Below are 24364 nucleotides of genomic sequence, written 5' to 3' on the forward strand. Positions count from 1 at the left end.
CCTGGTTTCCTCCAAACGTGACGCCTGGCATTCACACCAAAGAGTTCAATCTTTGTCTCATCAGACCAGAGAATTTTCTTTCTCATGGTCTGAGAGTCCTTCAGGTGCCTTTTGGCAAATTCCAGGCGGGCTGCCATGTGCCTTTTACTAAGGAGTGGCTTCCGTCTGGCCACTCTACCATACAGGCCTGATTGGTGGATTGCTGCAGAGATGGTTGTCCTTCTGGAAGGTTCTCTTCTCTCCACAGAGGACCTCTGGAGCTCTGACAGAGTGACCATCGGGTTCTTGGTCACTTCCCTGACTAAGGCCCTTCTCCCCCTATCGCTCAGTTTAGATGGCCAGCCAGCTCTAGCAAGAGTCCTGGTGGTTTCAAACTTGTTCCACTTACGGATGATGGAGACCACTGTGCTCATTGGGACCTTCAAAGTAGCAGAAATTTTTCTGTAACCTTCCACAGATTTGTGCTTCAAGACAATCCTGTCTTGGAGGTCTACAAACAATTCCTTTGACTTCATGCTTGGTTTGTGCTCTGACATGAACTGTCAACTGTGGGACCTTATATTGACAGGTGAGTGCCTTTCCAAATCATGTCCAATCAACTGAATTTACCACAGGTGGACTCCAATGAAGCTGCAGAAACATCTCAAGGATGATCAGGGGAAACAGGATGCACATGAGCTCAATTTTGAGCTTCATGGCAAAGGCTGTGAATACTTATGTACATGTGCTTTCTCAATTTTTTTATTTTTAATAAATCTGCAAAAATCTCAAGTAAACGTTTTTCACGTTGTCATTATGGGGTGTTGTGTGTAGAATTCTGAGGAAAAAAATGAATTTAATCCATTTTGGAATAAGGCTGCAACATAACAAAATGTGGAAAAAGTAATGTGCTGTGAATACTTTCTGGATGCGCTGTATGTGGAAAGCCAAGAAGGGACAATCAGCACATACAAGACAGACATATTTATTTGGCACTGCTCCTCTTGTCTACTGTTGGTCATTTGATGGCTTCTTCTTAGATAGAAAAGGCTGTGGTGGAAATTACATCTGCTGGGATTTCTGGCAATATAAAAGGAAAGAGGAGTTATACACAGCATAAGCCCTTCTCCTGTCGCCCCAGTGTTCAGCAAACAAGGATTCTCACATGCATGGCAACCGATGAAACAAAATAGGGCTGCACAGTCCCAACTATCTCTTGTAAGATCCTTCTGCTGCCACTTGCTGGACTGGATGTGTATCTTACCCCCTGCTAATCCTATGGAGTGCTTCTTAAACATTTTTTTTCGCCACCTAATCTTGCCCTTCTGAAAGTCTTCGAGTCTTGGAAAGTCACTGTGGACAGTCGTTCTTTGTCCTCTGCTGACTGTCATGTTTTAGTATGATTTTGGGACTTCAAAGGCCGCCAGTGTTTATTTTTTGTCGTTAGGTCCGCTTCTCCTGTTGCTAGGGGTGGAGCCTCTAAGGTGGGGACCGATGCGTAATCGACACGACGGGATGAAAAGATGGCTACGAGAGAAAATGGATACCAAATCTCTGAAGTATTCAAAGTGTATCTTTGTGCTGTTTTGTTGCGTGTTCTACTTTCTTCTTCTCTCGACCACGATTATTGTGTCTTGTATTGGGCTTCAGTTTCGTTTCGCTTTTTATTTTTTTTTTTGTTTTGCTTTTTATACACATTTCTTGGTTTTTGCTCAAAGCGTTTATCTGCCAGTTTACTGACAGAATAACGACAGTCATAACCGAGCAATATCGATTGCTTAAGATGTCCTGCCCATTGCAAGACAAATCGTATGCGACCCTTTCTTATTGTATACAGTGGTGAGTCACAGCCCTGTGTGGACACTTGGGGGTGCTGTTGCCCGTGAAACCCAACAGACAGATACTTTGGACACACGTTTCAAAACGCTAAGAAGATTTTCTTTTTCTTCTCTATAGTGCCTCCAAAGGACCACATCCACAATACACACACTAATCAACACAATACTTTTCCTCCTGTCCTCCCAGCTTTCTCTGTTACGCTCCCTCTCAAATCCAGCTCGCTTGTTGGGACTCCACCAGTCCTTTATATAGTCCTTGACCCGGAAGTGCTTCTGTCCTTCTGTCCATGTGACTTGTCAGCACTTCTGGGTCAGATGGAGAATTATACTGTTCTTCAGCCTGGAAGTAGTTCTGTCCTTCCATCCCCATGACTTGGGATGGGGATATGGGAAACAGAAATACCCGTGTCTCCCTGCAGTGTCACCTGGTGGCACCCACGGTACCCAGCAGGACTGTGAAGCGGAACTCCATATCCCATATTGCCCTACGGGAAGCCGGGGCACCATTATGCTTCACGGAAGTCACCATCTAGCGTCCTGGGTGTGTCCGTCTGGCCGTCCATCACACCTGAATGACCCAAAAGGTGACAACCCACAGCTCATTTAGGGTCACCACCCATCATGTAAGAAACTGTGCTATAGAACTAATTCCTCTGGAGCACCAACAGCTCATGCAAGGCTTACTGCCCCCTAGCGGTCCCAGTTTGAGGAAGGTGCTGGCTGTCAGTCTGCATTTTTCCACTTAAGAGCCCTTCATGAGCCCAGTCGTTTTCTAGTCTGATGGCGCCTTTGTCAGCTGAGCCACCATCAACAAGTCAACCAAGCAAAATCCTTCACAAGTAAACAATTTATTCATTCTGGTTAGCCTGATCTACAAAACCTTGTGTTATGTTTTCTCATTTACAAAGCGCAACCGGAACCACTTACTGCGTTTCTCATTGTCTCCCGCCTCCTTATCAAAAATAAGCACGAATACACATCCTGAATAGTCTGACTGCTTAACAGAACGTGAGCCGGCTAGGCTTTCTACATGGCCAGCCGGCCATAGTTGCCAACTGTGATCTGCTGAATGTACAGTCAAAAGAATCGGCGTGAATTTTCATTTTCTGCATAGGCGTCCTTCAATAATGCCCGGTTAACATTCAGAAAAATGCCAAGCAAAGAATGTCGCCTGACTGCATTGTAATATCTCAAATGTAAATCCTTTCTCACTGTGTAGTAAGATGAAAACTGATTTAGGAAATTAAAACTAAGTAATCAGGAGGAAAAGAAAAAAAAAAAAGCATTAAAACATCTGGCAAGGCTGAACGCTGGAGGAAGGTTAATCTGCCAGTCTCGCAGTCACAGATGCCCTGAGGTTTTGGTGTAATGGCAAAAGAAAACTCTGCTGGTGAGATTTATACCCGAGTGCCTTAAAGGTTGGTGCTGCTGCCTGGCAGCTCCAATAACCCAGGTTCAATACTCAGCCTGGTTGATATACTTCTGATATGCTTAAGCCAGTTATTGACTAAATAAGGTCTAAAATCGTCAGTCATTTTCCAACCAGCTATAACCTAACACAGGGTCATGGGGTCTGCTGGAGCTTATTCCAGCCAACACAGGGCGCAAGGCAGGAACAACCCCCTGGGCAGGGTGCCAGGCCACAGCAGGGCACACACACACGTACACACCCACACCAAGCACACACTAGGGACAATTTAGAATCACCAATACACTTAACCTGCATATCTTTGGACTGTGGGACGAAACCGGAGCACCCAGGTCTAAAATCCATCCATCCATCCATTTTCCAACCCGCTGAGTCTGAACACAGGGTCAGGGGGTCTGCTGGAGCCAATCCCAGCCAACACAGGGCACAAGGCAGGAACTAATCCCGGGCAGGGTGCCAACCCACCGCAGGACACACACAAACACACCCACACACCAAGCACACACTAGGGCCAATTTAGAATCGCCAATACACTTAACCTGCATGTCTTTGGACTGTGGGACGAAACCGGAGCACCCAGGTCTAAAATCGTTTATGTTAATATTGTTATTTATGTTTATTCTTTATATAATGATGTATTTTTTTATCAGATTGGTTTATTATATTATTTAGTTTCTTTTTGTGTGTTTGCTCTCCCAAATTCCTTGTACAGCGGAACCTCGGTTTGTGACTAACTTGGTTTACGAGTGTTTTGCAAGACGAGCTAAAATTTTTAATGAATTTTGACTTGATAAATGAGCGAGGTCTTGCAGTACGAGTAGTTTGTATACATGTTGTCTGCTGAATGGTGATCACAACTGAGCTGATAGTTCTTCTCTCTCTCTCTCTCGCTGCGGGATTGTGGGTAATCATCTCCTATTTTCTGTCTGAGTCGGCGTGTCTCACTCATATAGTCAACATCCGTACGAGCGTATACTGTTTACTACAGCAGTAGCATTGTGACTGTGTGTGTGCGCGTGTGTGCGCGCGCGCGTTTGTGTGTTGTGACGTGCGAGTCCCTGTCTTGCACCCCAAAACACGAAGCTGAGTCTCAGTACTTTAGCGACACCAGCTTTATTCAGCTTGAAACAGCAACAGCGCGATTATTTATTGTAGCGGGATCTGCCGCCCTCCTATACACAGACACAGCAGTCAGGCAGGGTCATGAACAAGTAGTACTGTACCCTGAGCATTTATAATATTCCTTGTTCCTTGTATCACCCATCGACGGCAGGCGCTTATAGCATGTCCGCAATCTTTTCGGATTCGCTTTTACGGCGAACTGCTACAGCACTGGGAGACTGCGATTGCTTTGGGACGCTCTTCCGCGTGTCGTTCTGTTGGGTGGAATCCCACAAGAGTTTAGAAACTCACTCACACCAGCCATGATTCTTTTTAAAGGTAAAGTGCAGGTTAATTTGTTTTATGTATTTTTACTTTATATTTTGTATTAATCATTTTATATGAATAGTTTAGGGTTGTGGAACAAATCATCTGAGTTTCCATTATTTCTTATGGGGAAATTTGCTTCGATACACAAGTGCTTTGGACTGCGAGCACGTTTCTGGAACGAATTATGCTCGCAAACCGAGGTTCCACTGTATTTTGTGGATGGTTCCATGTGAGGCGGGGCCACCTGACAATCTCCCTCTAGGGACAGTGCCCACCCCTATAAAGATTTCATAGGAATTGTGGAATAGGAACAGTTTGGGGGGGACCGTTTATCAGAATTGGTGGTGTGTAATACTGGAGCACCTCAGAGAACTGTCCTGTCTCCCTTCCTGTTCACCCGTCTACACAACAGACTTCCGATACAATACCAGCGCTTGACATCTACAGAAATCTTCAGATGACTCGTCCATCATAGGCTGCACTAATAATAGATGTGAAGGACTTCATCTTTGTGGTGCAGTGACAACAACCTGCAACTCCACATCAGCAAGACAAGAGAGCTGGTGGTGGACATCCGGTGTGCCAAGGAGCCTCTGAGACCTGTCACCATCCTTGGGGGGGATGTTTTCAGTGGAGCTGAGCTACAAGGACCTGGGGGCAGAGCTACGAGTACCATTTCTATACAGTGATCTGAAGGTGAAAGTTGCTGGCTCACAATGTAGATATTGCTGAATGTGATTGTGGGCTGGGCACACACGTTAATGAGTCGGATCCTCAGACAGCTACAGTAAATCACAACATACGTGATTTGATGTGATCAACCAATGTCAACTGAAACCCACTGTTTCAATAAAATGATGTGAAGATGAGGGCGGCACGGTGGCGCAGTGGGTAGCGCTGCTGCCTCGCAGTTGAGAGACCTGGGGACCCGGGTTCACTTCCCGGGTCCTCCCTGCGTGGAGTTTGCATGTTCTCCCCGTGTCTGCGTGGGTTTCCTCCGGGCGCTCCGGTTTCCTCCCACAGTCCAAAGACATGCAGATTAGGTGGATTGCCGATTCTAAATTGGCCCCAGTGTGTGCTTGGTGTGTGGATGTGTTTGTGTGTGTCCTGCGGTGGGTTGGCACCCTGCCCAGGATTGGTTCCTGCCTTGTGCCCTGTGTTGGCTGGGATTGGCTCCAGCAGACCCCCGTGACCCTGTGTTCGGATTCAGCGGGTTGGAAAATGGATGAATGGATGGATGTGAAGATGAAAGCTGCTGGCTCACAATGTAGATATCGCTGTATGGGAATGTGGGCTACAAACACACACTTACATTAATGAGTCGCATCCTCCGACAACTACTACAAAATCTCAACATTGTTTCCTAAATGACCCACTGCTTTCACAGTGAACAACAAACTGGACTGGTCTAATAACACGGTAGCACTGGACAAGAAGGACCAGAGCAGAATGGACTTGTCAAGGACACTCAGGTTTTTTGATGTGTGCAGCAAGCTGCTGGAAATGTTCTACCAGTCCATAGTAGCCAGTGTGGAGTTCAACGCTGTGGTCTCCTGGGGAAGCAACTTGAGCTCAAAAGAAGCACAAGGCCAAACACAAAGCCTACAAACCCTGGACACTCTGGAAGCTGTTGTAGAGAAGAGGATGGTGGTGAAAGTAGGTGCCGTCATGAAAACTCCCCTCCATGCCCTCCAGGAGGCGCTCTCTCTTAAAGCACTTTTAGCCACTGGCTCATTCCACCACGGTGTGTTATGAAGCACCTCTGGGGGGTCTTTTCTGCCCACTGCTGTCAGGCAATTCAGTGCTTCCACCTAATGTACTCATTAAGTTAATTTTAATTTATTTACTTATCGATTGATTGGCTGTATTACAGTATCTGTCCTGTGACTCTGTATCCTTGTTTTTAATGTTTCCGCTGCTCTATGCATCTGAATTTCGCCATGGGATTAAAAAAGTTTATTTGATCAGATCTAACAGCAGGTGGTAGGACCAGAGATCTGAAACGTAAGGTCCCTTAGGTCACCACACGGCATCCCCATCTCTCACCGCCAGAGCCTGGGACAGAGAGCCGGATTAATGTGGGTATCCCTCCATGTCCCGATCTTGATCCTGTGTACTCTTGTGTATCTGCGTTCCTTTTTTCAATTTCTTTTTTTTTACTGTTTCTTGGCCTTAAAAGTGCTCAAAAGTTTATCCGCCACAATGTGGCCTTTAAAAATATGGTCCACATACTGAAGTGACCAGATGTGATGCGTATCAATATAAATAGTTTCATATAAATGCAGTATGTGTTATAATGCAGAGGGAATACTTATATTATGAAAATAAGAACAATGTATGGATAATAGTGAGAATCCTGTTTTTTTGCCTTTTTAAAGAATTTTTAAGGACCCAGGGTGACTGTCTATTTGTCTTTTCTATAAACGTCAAAACACAAACCGCAGGACCACCAGAACCCAGCAGGTTGCACATTTTCAGGGAAGAACATGCAAACGCCAGGCAGACAGTGACCACTCGGGGACTGGCATCCTTGTCTTTGAGGTGTGATGACGCGTTGCCTGAAGGGGGGTGTAATAAAAAAAGGTTTTCTCTGTAACAGGAGAAGGGATGAAATAAAGGAGTAAGAAGGGGTTGGTCGCTTCAGTGCAAAACCAGCTACAAAGATTGGAATGTCTGGGCTACAAAGATTGGAATGTCTGGGATGATAGCGAAAGAATGTGCAAAAACTTGTTTCTCATAAAGGGTTTCAGAATGTTTTAGGGAAAAGGTTAAATTAATGCAAGATGTTTTTCTGTAAGTTGTTTTGATGTCTCTAAGAAGGGTTGTTTTAGGCTTAGTAGAGATAAAACATAAATGTCCCGTGGGAAGAGGTGTGCAGAAACTGATCACTTCTGTATACACTGCTTACACGTAAGCCATTTTGGGCAAGGACACTCAATTAGTATATAAGGGAAGGTTCCGCCCTCAGTTTCTTTGGAAGCTCAACCGTGGGGAACGTGCACACCGCCCGGTATTGGACCAGGCTCACGAGTTGATCCTCTGACGAGACTGACACGCGGGCTCCCACAGTCTACTGGTCTAGGATGATGGCTCTGGGTCTTTTGATATTACTGTAAGTCAATAGTATAATTCATATATCTGTATTACTGTAAGTCAATAGTACAATTCCTATATCTGCATGTTTATTACTATTATATTGTATGTAACTGATACTATATTTGAACAAGTAAACAATTGAAGTATTGGACCTTTCCTCTCTGATCCCTGCCTGCTTATTTTCTGTTAAAACCTTTGAACCATTTTCCCAAAAGAAAACAGGGGGTGGTTCCGTTTCACTTTTCATTGATACTACTTCCTCACCCGAGAGCCGTGGGTATTGCCAGCTTAAGAAGAACAAGACTCCCTTCAGCTGCGTGGGGTATTTTGAGGCCAAACAACATCACACTAAATTTATATTTCTATGCGTCATGAGCTTACATTTCTCAGATGTTTTAAAGCTTTCATATGTTCCTGTCAAGTCTTACATGGAGGTAGAAAACGCCACGGATTGCCGCTGCAGATCAACATCTGTAGTTGAAGAATTGAAAAGTAAAAAAAAAAAAACAAAAAAAAGAATTATTACAGACTCCTACGACAATGTGGACGAGAAGGCGAAGCCATGAAAGGCTATCTATGATCGACAACAATACCGAGAGAACAATGTTGCCATGTTTATTTATTCCTTTTGTCTTTTAGGTGCTTTGCTGCATTTTTAGACAGAGGTTTGATTTTTTTCGTTTCTTTTTTTTTTTTTTGCTGCAAAACAAAATCTGCCATTTTTTACTGGTGTGTACGGAACTGTCACAACACATCAGTCTGCTTTCTAAAGTGATCTGCCATTTTATCTGCCTTCTGATTGTGTTTCATGCATAATTTCCTGTGAATGTAGGAGCTTCAGATACATAATTCATGAGAGCCTCAGTGGTTTTTGCTGCCAAAATAATGGTTCCAGTTAAAATAAGTTACTCGAACCACATAAACACAAAACACAAAATTATAACTTGTTGCCAAACATTGCAATGCTTGTCTTTAGTTGGCTTGAATTATTTCCATATTTCACTACATTATTACTATATTAGTATTCATAAATTAAACAAAAAAAACATTCTCAAAACCAGAATCCCTTAATTAATAATTCTTCTTTATTGCTTTTGAAAGATAACAGTGATTATTTACATAATAATAATAAACAGACAGAAAATTTTGTTTAATCAAATTTTGTAACACAAAATACCGCCAATACCGTGCATCATGTATTCACATGAAATTAAACACAAAGTGTCTTTTGTTGAAAACAGGGAATTTAAAACGAGATGTAAAGTATAATTTGACAAACTGTCTGCACTTTGGCAGAAACGATGTCAACCGATGTCAGCTGATTTCCATCATTTCTATCCAACGATGTGAAGGTGAAAGTTGCTGGCTCACAACATCGATATCGCTCTGTGTGAATGTGGGCTTCATTACCCACACTTACATCAATGAGTCAGATCCTTGGACAACTACGATAAATCACCACATATTCGATTCGGTGTGATGTCAACTGATATCAGCTGATGTCACCTGGGATCAACTAATATCAACTAATGTCAACCCTTTCTATATAATAACGTGAAGGTGAAAGATGCTGGCTCACAACATTGATATCGCTCTATGTGTATGTGGACAGGATTACCCACACTTACGTCAATGAGTCGGATCCTTGGACAACTACAGTAAATCAGCACAAACTGTATGTGATTTGGTGTGATGTTAACTGATATCACCCGATGTCACCTGGTATCAACTAATGTCAACTAATGTCAACTGATACAAGCCAATATCAAGCAATGTCAACTGATGTCCACCCTTTCTATTTAATAATGTGAAGGTGAAAGTTGCTGGCTCACAACACTGATATTGCTCTATGTGAGTGTGGGCTGGATTACCCACACTTATGTTAATGAGTCAGATCCTTGGACAACTACAGTAAAACACCACATATGTAATTTGATGTGATGTCAACTGATATCAACTGATATTAACCGATGTCAACTGATATCCACTATTTCTATACAATGATCTGAAGGTGAAAGCTGCTGTGTCACAACATAGATATCAATCTACGTGAATATGGGTTGGGTGCACACACTTATGTTAATGAATTGGATCCTCGGAGAACTATGGTAAATCACAACATATGTGATTTGTTATCAACATATGTGTCACCTGGTATCAACTAATATCAACTAATGTCAACTGATACAAGCCAATATCAAGCAATGTCAACTGATGTCCACCCTTTCTATATAATAACATGAAGGTGAAAATTGCTGGCTCACAACATTGATATCGCTCTATGTGAATGTGGACAGGATTACCCACACTTACGTTAATGAGTTGGATCCTTGGACAACTACAGTAAAACACCACATATGTGATTTGGTGTGATGTCAACTGATATCAACTGATGTCAACCAATGTCAACTGATATCCACTATTTCTATACAATGATCTGAAGGTGAAAGCTGGTGTGTCACAACATAGATTACAATCTACGTGAATGTGGGTTGGGTACACACACTTATGTTAATGAGTTGGATCCTCGGAGAACTATGGTAAATCACCACATATGTGATTTGGTGTGATGTCAACTCGTATCAACCAATGTCAACTGATATCCACCATTTCTATACAATAATATGAAGGTGAAATTTGCTGGCTCACAACATAGATATCAATCTACGTGAATGTGGGTTGGGTGCACACACTTACGTTAATGAATCGGATCCTGTGAGAACTACGGTAACCCGATATCAACTGATTTCCACCCTTTCTATATAATAATGTGAAGGTGGAAGTTGCTGGCTCACAACATTGATATCGCTCTATGTGAATGTGGACTGGATTACCCACACTTACATCAATGAAAAGGATCCTTGGACAACTACAGTAAAACACCACATATGTGATTTGGTGTGATGTCAACTGATATCACCCGATGTCACCTGGTATCAACTAATATCAGCTAATGTCAACTGATACAAACCAATATCAAGCAATGTCAACTGATGTCCACCCTTTCTATATAATAATGTGAAGGTGAAAGTTGCTGGCTCACAACACTGATATCGCTCTATGTGAGTGTGGGCTGGATTACCCACGCTTACATCAGTGAGTCAGATCCTTGGACAACTACAGTAAAACACCACATATGTAATTTGATGTGATGTCAACTGATATTAACCGATGTCAACTGATATCCACTATTTCTATACAATGACCTGAAGGTGAAAGTTGCTGGCTCACAACATAGATATCAATCTACGTGAATGTGGGTTGGGTGCACACACTTATGTTAATGTTTTGGATCCTCGGAGAACTATGGTAAATCACAACATATGTGATTTGGTGTGATGTCAACTCATATCAACCAATGTCAATTGATATCAACCAATATCAACCGATGTCAAGTGATATCCACCATTTCTATACAATAATATAAATGTGAAAGTTGCTGGCTCACAACATAGATATCAATCTACATGAATGTGGGTTGGGTGCACACACTTACATTAATGAATCGGATCATGTGAGAACTACGGTAACCCGAGATCAACTGATTTCCACCCTTTCTATTGTCACGCACACACGCTTAGGGAGCTGCGGAAGGACCCAAGACGTAACGTGCAACCTCATGCCAAGCGGGAATGGCGGAGCACTAATCTCTCTCTTTGTTTTCCCAGAAAGAAGGAAACGTCGCCACCATGAAACCACAACTCGTCTCTGACCCTGCCTTGCCACTTACACCCAGCCTTCCCCTCTGATGACATCATGGCTCCCACCATCCTGTTCATCAACATTTCCCAGCCTTCCTCTGGCACTTCCGGTCCCTCCTCTATAAATACCCCAGTTTGCCATTTGTTTATTGTCTTTTGTTGAATGTGTTTTGAATTCACTGGACCTAAGTGTAACTATTGTGCAGACTGTACAGTATACAGGGCCGGAAAACCCCAGACCTTTTTACGTTTCCTTTGTCATCCTTTACACTATATAATAATGTGAAGGTGGAAGTTGCTGGCTCACAACACTGATATCGCTCTATGTGAGTGTGGGCTGGATTACCCACACTTACATCAATGAGTCAGATCCTTGGACAACCACAGTAAAACACCACATATGTAATTTGATGTGATGTCACCTGATATCAACTGATGTCAACTGATGTTAACTGATAGCCACTATTTCTATACAATGATCTGAAGGTGAAAGTTGCTGTGTCACAGCACAGATAGCAATCTCTGTGAATGTTGGTTGGATGCACACACTTATGTTAATGAGTTGGATCCTCGAAGAACTATGGAAAATCACAACATATGTGAGATGGTGTGATGTCAACTGATATCACCCAATGTCACCTGGTATCAACCAATATCAACCGATGTCAACTGATACAAACCAATATCAAGCAATGTCAACTGATTTCCTCCCTTTCTATACAATGATGTGAAGGTGAAATTTTCTTGCTCACAATATCGATATAACTCTATGTGAATGTGGGCTGGATTACACACACTTACATTAATGATTAAGATCCTCACACAACTACGGTAAATTGCAACATATGTAATTTGATGTGATGTCAACCGATATCAACCAATGTCAACTGGTATCAACCCATATCAACCAGTACCAACTGATATCCACCACGTCTGTACAATGGCGTGAAGGTGACAGTTGTTGGCTCACAACGTATATATCGGTCTATGTGAATGTGAGATGGATGCACACACTTATGTTAATGACTACTACAGTGAGTCCCAACATTTGTGATTAGATGTGATTGAAACTAATACCCACCATTTATATAAACTGATATGAAGGTGAGCGGCACGGTGGCGCAGTGGTAGCGCTGCTGCCTCGCAGTTAGGAGACCCGGGTTCGCTTCCCGGGTCCTCCCTGCGTGGAGTTTGCATGTTCTCCCCGTGTCTGCGTGGGTTTCCTCCGGGCCCTCCGGTTTCCTCCCACAGTCCAAAGACATGCTGGTTAGGTGGATTGGTGATTCTTGGTGTGTGGGTGTGTTTGTGTGTGTCTTGCGGTGGGTTGGCACCCTGCCCGGGATTGGTTCCTGCCTTGTGCCCTGTGTTGGCTGGGATTGGCTCCAGCAGACCCCCATGACCCTGTGTTTGGATTCAGCGGGTTGGAAAATGGATGGATGGATGGATATGAAGGTGAAAGCTGCTGGCTCACAGTGTAGATATCACTGTATGGGAATGTGGGCTACAAACACACACTTCTATTAATGATTCGCATCCTCTGACACCTACAGTAAATGGCAACATTGTTTCATAAATGCACCGTTGCTTCCACAGGCTCATTTTGAAATCGAACTCTACTGGGGTGGATAAGGCTTACATTTATCATTGCATTAGAACAAATGTCACGATTTACTCAAACGCAGATCACAAGTGTAAAACATTTTGGCTTACTTGTCAGGTGTTGGTGTTTTGTTAAGTGTCACTTTGCATTGTACTGAGCAATCTTTTTCGAAGATAAAATCATACTGTACACTTTATCGTACTCTACCCTGTTGTTGTGCACAAATCATTTGTGGTTTAGAAAGGTGGTTTAGCATGAGGTGATACAAGCCTAAGTTGGGAGAATCTCTTCTGAAGTACAAGCAGGACCAGCTCCTCCATATATGCACACTAGGCAGTTGCCTAGAACAGCAAAGCTTTTGGTGGGCTTCATTTATTTTCTGTACACCAGAATCACAAAGGGGGAAATTTCAATCAACAACTGCTCGAAATGATCAATTGCCCATGCGCCACAATCACTAAGGGTCAGACCCTCCATCCTGATCTTGAATATGACTTCAATGTATGACTTGTGCCAAATCTAAAAGTGAATTACCAAACCTCACCACTCTGTGATGTCCAACGATGTGTTCAACAAGACTCCATGGTCTGAGCCCGACATTTTCACTTTTGCCTAAGGCAGCAATAAAAAAAAGCTCTTCTGGCTACAAGAAAAGAAGACAGGCCTCCTGACCAATGAATAAGGGGGAGAGGCGGGTCTTCAATTCAAATTCAATCATGACCTTGTATGAAGGGGCTTCCCGACTGCTTTCATTTTCTGGAGGCATTTTTTAACTAACATTTAGCAAAAATGTATGTGTTTTACATGTTGTGAGCATCTGACTGGATGACATGATGTGTGGATTATGCGACACGATATACGAGAAATGGGAGGCATTGTTCGCTATTGTCCAGCGTTGGTCACCATAAGCCCCCCGTTCTATCAGAAATACTGTTATGTTCATTCTCCACAAAAACATTAGATTCAAATTTTTTTCTTGCTCTTTGTTTCAAACTACCTGGGGTAAGTGACAACAAATCAAATGTCATTCTTGGGTGGAGTATTCCTTTAAATAGCTTTGGCTGCCTGCCTTCATGCATCAGAATAACAATCCATTACAGCAGGTGCCGGGCTCGTCCTGACAATCTAATATTCTTTCTTGAAAGTCTTCCTTATCCGAAATTTCTTTTTTATTTAGGAGGGAAAAGAAAAAACGTGTGCAGCTTTCAGAATATTGAGAAACACCTCGTCTTTACATCCCGTCCTTTTCTGCTTGCTGACTAATGCACAACTCATTTCAGACAATCCTTGCCGAGACATGTCTACAAAGTGTTCAGTTGCAAAAATTAAATGTAAAGCAAATGCAATCAATCACTCCTTATATCTTGGATCATATTTCATGGTTAACAGCAGCCTCCTACTTTAGAAGCCTGAGAGTGACTGAATCACAGCAGACAAGTGTGTGTGTGTGTGTGTGTGTGTGTGTGTGTGTGTGTGTGTGTGTGTGCGTGTGTGTGTATGTGTGATATGGTGCCTCCTAAAGGACTCTCAAACATTGGAATGAAACTAAAGTCTGAAGTTGTTTGGAGTCAATAGCATTCGTTTTTTCTTGTGGATTTTCTGTTTTTCTTAATTATGAATTGAAATAAGAAATTTGACAAATGAGAAGAAAGCATTCAGTCCATTTGTCACTCATTGATTTAGTTAATGGCTAAGCTGTCCTCATATCTCACCAAGATCCTTCTTAAAGGTTGTCAAGGGTTTTGCTTCAACTGCATGGTTCAATAGTTTGTTATAGACTCCCCAAATCCTTTGCATAAAGAAGTTCTTCCTGGATTCAATCTTAACTCTTTCAGGGCTGATGTTGACTTTTGTCAAAATTCAGGAGTAGAGGATGGTAGTGGGATGTAAGCTGCAACAAAACTCGTTGTTGCATTTTAGTTCAACTCTTTGCTTGAAAGAAAGTTACGTAGCTTTGTTGATTTGACCTCGATTCCCTGCGTGTGAATGAGTAGTGAAGAGTAAACAGCCTCTAAAATGGCATCGACATCTGGCTAGACTAAAGTAAATGTGCAACGCAAAATACTCCAGGGACATTTTACATATTATCGCTGAATAAGGCTCTGACTTTTCGGACTCTGAGTTTGATGCAACTGATCTGGAGATGGTTATCAAAAGCGAAAGTGAGGTACCAGCATCAGCCTATCTGTCCCCAGCTGATCGTGGTGCTGAACACGTTATCACGTTATCAATAGCACCTTATGACCCCCATTCTCTTGATTCACTAACACAATGTCTAACCTGTATCTCAGAATGGATGAATAGTAACTTTCTCAAGCTAAATAAAGAGAAAACCGAAATCTTAGTGATTGGCAATAATGGATACAATGAGGCTATTAGAAATAAACTGGATACATTAGGATTAAAAGTCAAAACGGAGGTAAAAAGCTTAGGGGTAACCGTTGACTGTAATCTGAATTTTAAATCGCATATTAATCAGATCACTAGGACAACATTTTTTCACTTAAGATACATAGCAAAAGTTAGACCTCTTATATCATCTAAAGATGCAGAGAAATTAGTTCACGCGTTTGTTTTCAGTCGGCTAGATTACTGTAACGCACTCCTCTCAGGACTACCCAAAAAAGACATAAATCGTTTGCAACTAGTGCAGAATGCAGCTGCTAGAATCCTAACCAGGAAAAGAAAATCCGAGCACATCTCTCCAGTTTTGATGTCACTACACTGGTTACCTGTGTCATTCAGGATTGACTTTAAAATTCTGCTTATGGTTTATAAAGCCTTAAATAATCTCGCCCCATCTTATATATCGGAATGTCTGACACCTTACACTCCAAATCGTAACCGTATATCTTCAAATGAGGGTCTCCTTAGAATTCCAAGAGCAAAACTTAAAAGAAGTGGTGAATTGGCCTTCAGCTGTTATGCACCTAAAATCTGGAATAGCCTGCCAGTAGGAATTCGCCAGGCTAATACAGTGGAGCACTTTAAAAAACTGCTGAAAACACATTACTTTAACATGGCCTTCTCATAACTTCACTGTAATTTAATCCTGATACTCTGTATATCCAATTCATTATTATAAATGTTCATTCAAAATCTGTACTAACCCCTGCTCTCTTTTCTGTTTCCTTTTCCGGTGTCCTTTTGGTGGTGGCAAACATCTACCCAAAACACCATGATGTTCCAACAATGATGGATGGATTAAAAGCCAGAAGTCTGTATGACCATCACCATCAAGTGACTCCGTGAGAACCCTAACTACAAAGAGGACTATTTCATTTATGTTAGGTAGAATGCCCAGAGGGGACCGGGCGGTCTCGTGGCCTGGAACCCCTACAGATTTTATTTTTTTCTCCAGCCATCTGGAGTTTTTTTTTGTTTTTTCTGTCCACCCTGGCCATCGGACCTTACTCCTTTTCTATGTTAACTAATGTCGTCTTATTTTAATTGTGTATTTTGTCTTTTATTTTTCTTTTCTTCATTATGTATAGCACTTTGAGCTACTTTTTGTATGAAAATGTGCTATATAAATAAATGTCATTGTTGTTCGTGTAGCTGATACACCTACAGGAGCGTTCGCCTAGGAGGACCACCAATTATGGTGACGAGGTATAAACCATATTGCGTCACACTACGACTGCCACCGTTGCCCACCTGCTGTGCGAAGACACAGGTAGCCGGCCTGCCATGCATTCCTGCTGACCATCGAGCTACCCCTGTGCACCCTCTGCTGCCAGAGATGCCGAACAGGCGCCAACAGCAGCCACAGCACATAAGGAACAGACGTTTTATGTTGATTTTATTTATGAAAACCAGTGCATTGTGTGGAAAAAAAATTAAGCCCTCAAAGAGTTAAATAAAGTTAAATGTGCTGCTCCTTGTGCTCTGTGGGTGGAGACCCAGGAGGCGGGACCACCCTGACATCACCATTCCTGGCCCCTCCCACTGGATATATAAGTGATCTGAAGAGGCTCAGGAGCCAGAAATGATTTATTTACTGAAGTTCTGTTTTCTGTTTGGCTTTACTGCTTTTATTATTTTTTTTTGGGTATTCTTTTGTTTCTAATGTTTGAGATTTCATACTGGGACTTATTTGATTAGGACTGCCTTTCAGTCAACTACTTCTTTCTTGTTTTGCTCATTGAGCAATTTCTTTTCATCTTCTGACGTTTGCACACTGTAAATAGATCCTTATTTTATAAAGATTCTTGTTCGTCCTTTTTTTGCACAAACCAGGGGTTTACGGTTATCCGCCTCTTTGTGGGGGCTTTGTGAAATATTTTGATCCATTTTGTGTTATTTTTACCTGCTCCCCATTTCTGGGGCCTGGCTGTGTTCAAGTGAGCCTTTGCCCTTAGAATTCTGGCCTGCTCTCGTGTTTTTTTGTTAGGATGCCTCGTGATCATTTTGCCAGAAGTAAAAGGCTTTTAGGAAATTGCAAGGGAAAGGATTTTATCTGCAAAACTCAGATAAGAGAATAGCCACTGGAGGTGACCTTTTAACTCCTTTCAAATAATTGCCTTTGGATGTCGTGACCCTTTGACAATGACCCTTGCAGCCAGGACCCGCATCCTGAACATGGAATCAGAAAATGGCCGTGCTCAGAGAAATTAAATATGGTGTTGTGACAAGATGCTAACAAATATTCAATTTACTTTATATGCAAAAACAAACATCAAGTTTATAATCTTCGGGAACTGAAATCCCTAAATAGACATATGGAAAGTAGTATCACTGATAACAACACCATTTATTTCTATGGGACATTTTCATACAAAGCATGGAGCTCATAGTGCTTTACAAGATGTCAAAGAAGTAGTTACATGCAAAGAAAAACAAATTAAATTTAAATAACAAATAAATAGTATACAAAAGATAAATAGTGCCTAATTACATAACATGGATATCTTATATCATCTTATGGATGACACTGCAGTTGTGACCCGCTGAGCTGGCTACTGTGAGCAGTTGTTCAAAGCTGATCCTCCGGCTAGAACGTTGGATATCTCTGTGTCTGCGGTTCTTGAGGCTGATCCTCCGATTAGCTCTGAACCCCCTAATATCTATCTATCTATCTATCTATCTATCTATCTATCTATCTATCTATCTATCTATCTATCTATCTATCTATCTATCTATCTATCTATCTATCTATCTATCTGTCTGTCTGTCTGTCTGTCTGTCTGTCTGTCTGTCTGTCTGTCTGTCTGTCTGTCTGTCTGTCTGTCTGTCTGTCTGTCTCACTGAGATGGCACAGGTGGTGAACCAGCTGAGGGGGGGGAAAGGCTGCAGAGAATTGTGGTATCCGGGGTGAACTTCTCCAGACTGGTGGTAAGGCTGTCCTCCCTGCATTGCAAGCAATCTTTGCTTCCATTTGGGAGACTGGCATCATCTCAACTGACTGGAAAACGGGACTTGTCATCCCTATCTGGAAAGGGAAGGGTGATGGCCTGGATTGCAGCAACTACAGGGGGATAACACTGCTCTCAGTGCTGAGTAAGGTCCTTGCTAGGGTCATCCTCAATAGGATCCGTGATCACCTGCTCACCTACCAGCGACCGGAACTGTCTGGTTTTACGCCTAAGAGGTCTACCATCGACCGCATCCTGGCACTGAGGGTTCTCATAGAGTGCAAACGTGAATATCGGCAGAGTTTCTTTGCAGCCTTTGTCGATTTTGGCAATGCGTTTGATTCAGTTGATTGAGCTGCCCTGTGGGACATTCTGAGGGTTCTTGGGATCCACTCGAGGTTACTGGATATCATGGCCGGCCTGTACACTGGTACTGTGAGTACTGTGCAGGCAGGACCTCTACGTTTTTCCTAGTTGATTCTGGGGTTCGTCAGGGGTGTGTTTTTGCTCCTACTCTGTTCAATGGACTTGTATGGACTAGGTGTTGGACAATGTGGTGGGGTCCAGCGGCTGTGGGGCATCTGTAGGTGAAGAAAGATTCATGGATCTTGACTTTGCTGATGATGCTGTGATCTTCGCGGAGTCAATGGAGGCTCTGATCAGGGCGCTTAAGAAACTGAGTGAGGAGTCTGAGTGTCTGGGCTTGTGAGTGTCCTGATAAAAACATCCAGGCCTTTAATGACCTCTTGGGCACGGCCATCAGCAGTGTGTCTGTCTGTGGAGAGAGTGTTGACCTCATCAAGAGGTTTACTTACCTCAGCAGTGACATTCATGTCTCTGGTGACTCTTCCTATGAAGTCAGTAGACGGATTGGGAGAGCATGGGGGGTCATGAGGTCGCTGGAAAGGGGTGTGTGGCACTCCCGATATCTCTGTAAAAGGACGAAGGTCCAAGTCTTTAGAGTCCTGGTGCTTCTTGTCTTACTATATAGTTGTGAGACATGGACGCTATCCAGTGACCTGAGATGAAGTCTGGACTCCATCAGTACTGTGTCTCTCCGGAAAATCGTTGGTTTGACTTTGTGCCGAATGAGCGGTTGCTCATGGAGTCCTGAATGAGGCACATTACCTGCATTGTGAGGTGAGGGAGTGTCAGTTATGGCACTACGGCCATGTGGCGTGTTTGCCCGAGGGTGATCCAGCTCATAAGATCCTCATTGTTGGGGACCCAAGTGGCTGGACCAGGCAAAGGTGTTGCCCAAGTAACACCTGGCTGCGGCAGATAGAAGGTCATTTCCAAAGGGTAGGACTGGACTGTGTGTCTGCCTGAGGGGTTGCCAACCGGGATCCTGAGCTGTTTCGACATGTAGTGGGTGCGGCAATGCGCTGTACCAGTGCATGCTCCACAACTTGACTTGACTTGACTTGACTTGATATCTTATATATCAATGTCTACACGTGGAAGTGCGTGTGTCTGTCTGTCCTGTCCGGAAGTGAAAGGAGGAGTTGGGGTAAGGGCTCCACTTCCGAGGAAACAGAAACTCGCTTAGCAGCTAATAACACAAGTGAGGCGAGCACATCGGCAAAACGAAACCTCTGAAGAAATAGACGCTCGCTTACCCGCTAATGCACAAGCGATGCAAGGATGTCGGCAAAACAAAACCTTCAAAGAAAGAGATGCCCAGAGTTGTTCCTTTCAATTATCTGATATCTCTACATTTCAATTTTTTTTCTAAGGATTTCAATAGTTTCTGGGACCCGGGGCTTTTTACAGCACAGGCTTACACAGCTAGTCTTATATATAAATGTCTACGCGTGAAAGTGTGTGTCTGTCTGTCCGGCCTGAAAGTGAGAGGTGGAGTCGGGGTAAGGGCTCCACCTCCGAGGAAACAGAAACTCACTTAGCTGCTAAAAACACAAGTGACGCGAGCACGGTGGCAAAACGAAACCTCCGAAGAAAGAGACACTCGCATAGCTACTAATATACAAGTGAGGCGAGAATGTCAGCAAAACGGCATCCCTTTTACTTTTCCTCCCGCCGCTAATATACAACCGAGGTGAGCACAATCCTCCTAAAAGAGTGATGCCCAGTGTAGTTCCTTTCAATTGCCTGGTGTCCATACATTTCAGTTTTTTTTCTGACGATTTCAATAGTTTCTAGGACCCCAGGCTTTTTACAGCACAGGCTTGCACAGTTAGTACACCATAATTTAGAGAAAAAGAGGCCTTAAATATAGAATTAGGCTAAATGACAGTTTGATGATAAGGCCAGATGACCATGATGGAAAAAAAGGTAAGCAGGAGAAAAGCCCAAAATATGTAGGCCAAAAGACCACTCAATTCCCACTGGGTATTCTACTTAACCTAAATGTTCTTAAGCAACTCTTCTTTCAAGGATCTTGTTAGGCTTTGTCTTTGAGGATTCAACGCAGTGAGTCATGTGACAAGTTGGGGTATCTGCTTTTATTCTGTGACATCACAGTCAGTTGCACAGGACTTTGTTCCGGTGGTGGCGCTGCATCACCTTGAGTTTGGTGAAAACATGGAAATGTTTTGAATTGAAATCAACGGGGAAGGAGAAACTGAACTTGTTGTGAGTGGGTTATAATGGTGCAGTGGTCCTTGAAGTGGCCCTGAAGGCGAACGGTACTGGACTGATTATGGTGGCCAAAAATGTGACCTGAGCTGTGAGGCAGCAGTGCTAACTTCTGTGCCACCTCAAGATAAAATGATATGCTGAGTCCTTTACCTCTGACTGCTCCACCTGAGCTCCTATCATTATGACTAACTAACACCCACAGAGCCCATGATGGCTTTTTATCAGCATTATATACTTGCAGGGGGACTGTCCTATCCCTGTCACTACCTGATCTGCGCTACATTTAAATTGTGAATTGTGAATTTCCCCTTGGGATTAATAAAGTATCTATCTATCTATCTATCTATCTATCTATCTATCTATCTATCTATCTATCTATCTATCTATCTATCTATCTATCTATCTATCTATCTATCTATCTATCTATCTATCTATCTATCGTATAGTGCCTTTCACATCTATCTATCTATCTATCTATCTATCTATCTATCTATCTATCTATCTATCTATCTATCTATCTATCTATCTATCTATCTATCTATCTATCTATCTATCTATCTATCTATCTATCTATCTATCTATACGATCAAAGTGACTTTCAGAAAGTATTTGATAAGGTGCTACATGAGTGGTTGGGTATCAAATTAAGTGGCAGTTCAGGGTGATGTTTTTAGATGGTTGCAGAATTGGCTCAGGCACAGGAAGCAGAGGGTGATGATGTGAGGAACCTCATCAGAACTGGCCGATGTTAAGAATGGTGACCAGCAGGGGTCAGTTCTGTGGCCACTGTTATGTTTAATATATATAAATGATTTAGATAGGAATAAAAGTATCAAGCTGGTTAAATTTGCAGATGATACCAAGATAGGAGGATTAGTAGATAATTTGGAATCCGTTATATCATCACAGAAGGACTTGGATAGCATACACGTTTGGGCAGATTTGTGGCAGATGGAATTTAATGTCAGTAAATGTAAAGAATTACACACAGGAAGTAAAAATGTTAGGTTTGAATACACAATGGGTGGTCTGAAAATCGAGAGTACATCCTATGAGAAGGATTTAGGAGTCATAGTGGACTCTAAGCTTTCGATTTCCCATTAGTGTTCAGACGCCATTAAGAAGGCTAACAGAATGTCAGGTTATATAGCACCTTGATGTGTGGAGTACAAGTCACAGGAGGTTCTGCTCAAACTTCTTAATGCACTAGTGAGGCCTCATCTGGAGTACTGGGTGCAGTTTTGGTCTACAGGCTACAAAAAGGACATAGCAACACAAGAGAAGGTCCAGAGAGAGCGACATGGCTGATTCCAGGGCTACAGGTGTTGAATTATGAGGAAAGATTAAAAGAGCTGAGCCTTTACAGTTTAAGGAAAAGAAGACTAAGAGGAGACCTGACTGGAGTGTTTAAAATTTATGAAGGGAATTAGTGCAGTGGATCGAGACAGCGACTTTAAAATGAGTTCATCAAGAACACGAGGACCAGGGGCACCTCTAGGCTCGTGGCGGCCCTGGGCAGAGAAAGAATCGTTGGCCCCTTTGCCCGCCAATGTCAATATGGTATCTTATGCACGGCAGATGATCACGTCCGTTGCGGACACTGCATAGCAGCCACGTGCTCATGACGAGCGAATGTCTTGTGTTCCTTATCCGACCAGATATTCACTATGACTATTGTGCTAACACTAATACTTTATTAAAACTAGGTGAAACATTAACTTGTAAGACGACTCGCCCACTTGCACTAGCTTTGCTTCTATATGTGCATGTCCGTAACTTGAAAACCAAGTGGCAGCTCATCTATCTATCTATCTATCTATCTATCTATCTATCTATCTATCTATCTATCTATCTATCTATCTATCTATCTATCTATCTATCTATCTATCTATCTATCTATCTATCTATCTATCTATCTATCTATCTATCTATCTATCTATCTATCTATCTACATAGTGAGGGGCATACCATGCTGAATTCAGCAGTGAAGACACAACGTAGGATGAATCTATGCAGCCCAACAAAGTATTTTCATAATATTATCTCATAATGGTTATCTAATGTACCCCTCAAATCTGGCCAGAGTACTGATCGGGTAGTGACATCACGCATGGGGTAAAGCAGATCGAACACTGCTGTAAAGTGTAAGGTGAAGTACGCTTACTGTACGAATGTGTGAAAGTTTGACGTAAATCGGGCATGTAGCACACATTGGGTAGTGACGTCCCCTTCCAACTGTGGCTGCTACAGTGTTTGAAATGTCCCAAATGGTCTTGCAAGGCATCATGGGCTGCTGGAAAAAAAAAAGAGAATTTTCAATTAAAAAGGATACCAGTAAACCCAATCAATTTAGTGCCTGAACATGATTTACAAAATTAACAGAAGCAATACCAGTCCTGGCCAGCTTTTGTGGTCTTTCATGACAGCCTCAGACAATTTCACTAAGACTGGAACTCCTAATCATAACTTTAAATCAGAGGTTAGCAAACCTTTTCTACACCCTGCACTCCCTAGAAAATGTGTGGTTTATGTTCGCACACTCTACAAAAGCAATAAAACATTTGAAGAGGAAGAAGTCAAATTACTAATTTTTGAACCACATACAGTGCTGTGGGTGAACAAACTGATCTCACAAACTGTGCATAAAATTAAAATATAAATGGAGTAATTTTACCTTTCTAAATCACAATCATGTAAATGTGTGCCCTACTTAGACACCTGATGGATGATCCAGAGGTTGAGGTATCCCGCTAACCATCAACCACCACGAGGAAAAGATGCATAATCAACGATTGAGGGGTTTGGGGGATTGGAGATCCCTGTGAAGCAATGGGTGCCGGTGTGCCGCTAAACAGTGAAACGCAGTCGACAAGCTTTGTCCCCCAGTAACTCCAGCACTGCTATTCTAGAACAGATACGTTGCACAGTTAAAACTACTACGCTGCTTCCAGGACTGCCAATAGTAGAGATGGGCTGAATGTAAGCAGCAGGTGTCGCATCTAATTCGGTCCCCCTTGTTTCCCCCCTGGCAAAAATGTCACAATCAGGGCTTGCACAGAAATCATTACTAGACCTCGGCCTCTTCTACAGGACATTGCCAGGGCCAAAATTCCATTCTCTTAAAAAGAGTTATTCACCTCTATGAATGTTCCGTCCACAGCGAGGAACCCGCAAGGATGCACATTTCTGCGGCTCACACACAGGTGACAGTCATGCATGCAATGGTTGAATCTTTTCATATCACAGAACAGGAGTGTTAACTCATAAGTCAAGTCAAGTCAAGTTGGGAAGTATGCACTGCTACAGTGTGTTGCCGCACCCACTACACGACGAAACAA

This window comes from Erpetoichthys calabaricus, chromosome 11, assembly GCF_900747795.2.
Source record: "Erpetoichthys calabaricus chromosome 11, fErpCal1.3, whole genome shotgun sequence".
NCBI classification, from domain to species: domain Eukaryota; kingdom Metazoa; phylum Chordata; class Cladistia; order Polypteriformes; family Polypteridae; genus Erpetoichthys; species Erpetoichthys calabaricus.